This window comes from Chrysochloris asiatica, unplaced genomic scaffold (assembly GCF_000296735.1).
Source record: "Chrysochloris asiatica unplaced genomic scaffold, ChrAsi1.0 scaffold00153, whole genome shotgun sequence".
NCBI classification, from domain to species: Eukaryota; Metazoa; Chordata; class Mammalia; order Afrosoricida; family Chrysochloridae; genus Chrysochloris; species Chrysochloris asiatica.
Genome location: NW_006408671.1, coordinates 6,507,032 through 6,508,400, shown reverse-complemented (window position 1 = coordinate 6,508,400; position 1,369 = coordinate 6,507,032).

The following is a 1,369-nucleotide window of genomic DNA, read 5'->3' as shown; positions in this document are numbered from 1 at the left end:
TTTAACTTTATTTCTTTGGTCTTCCTATTGTTGATTTCTAATTTGATAGCATTGTGGTCTGAAGAGATGCTTTGTAGTATTTTATTATTTGTAAATTTATGGAGGTTTGTTTTGTGTCCTAAGACAAGGTCTATTCTGGAGAATGTTCCACATGAACTGGAAAAGAATGTGTACTGTGCTGTTGTTGGGTTGAATGCTGTGTACACATCTATGAGGTCCAATTTGTTGTTTGTGTTGTTTAGTTCTTCTGTGTCTTTGTCAAGTTTCTTTCTGGTTGTTCTATCTATTTTTGAAAGTGGTGTATTAAAATCACCCACAATTATTGTAGATTCATCTATTTATTTCTTCAAAATTATTAAAGTTTGCTTTATCTATTTTTTAGCTCTTTCATTGGGAGAATAGATATTTATTGTGGCTGTATCATCATGCTCAATTATCCCTTTAATCATGAGATCATGTCCATCTTTATCTATTATGCTGGCTTTTGCCTTAAAGTTTATTTTAACAGAGATTAATACTGCCAGTCTTGTTCATTTTTTATTCCAATTGGCTTGGTGTATTTTTTTTTTTTCCATCTTTTGATGTTTAATCTGTTTTTTGTTTCTGTGTATAAGATGTGTCTCTTGCAAACAGCATATTGAAGGATGTTACTTTCATACTCATTCTGCCACCTTCTGTCCCATAAGCGGTGCATTTAATCCAATTACATTCAGTGTAATTATCTATAGGTATGGATTAATTGCTGCCATTATGTTTGTTTTTGTGGTGTTGTTACTATCTTTGTTTTGTTTGTCTTCCTTTGCTTAGTTTATTCTTTTTGTGTTCTTTCTTGTGAGTTTCCTCATAGTTTTAATGTTTCCATGTTCTTAGATTTTCATTTTCTTGGTATGTTGTGAAGTGTTAATTTTTTTTTTTTGAGGTTGCCTTATAATCCATTGGCTTTTCTCTCCATTTAGTGCAGTCTATTTTATCCTGTAATCTACCTGACCTTCACACCATGTGGGTCTCTCTTCCTGCATGTTTATTGTAATTGTTTTGATCACAGACTGACCTCCCAGATTCTCTGAACTTCTTCTTTTAGTTTTGTTCTGCTTTTGACTCTTCCTTCTGTTGATTTAGTTCTGGGAGGTGCTGCCACATATGTTGATCTCTGGTTGTTGTCTCTTCTTGTTGGTTCTCAGTCCACAGAACTCCCTTTAGGGTGTTTTGTATCACATGGTTGGCTTTGGAAAAATCCCTTAGCTTCTGTTTATCCTGGAATGTTTTGATCACACCATCATATTTGATTGGATAAAGCTTTCTTGGATAAAGGATTCTTTGTTGACAAGTTTTTCTTCAGGGTTTTATATATGTCTCCCCATTGCCTTCT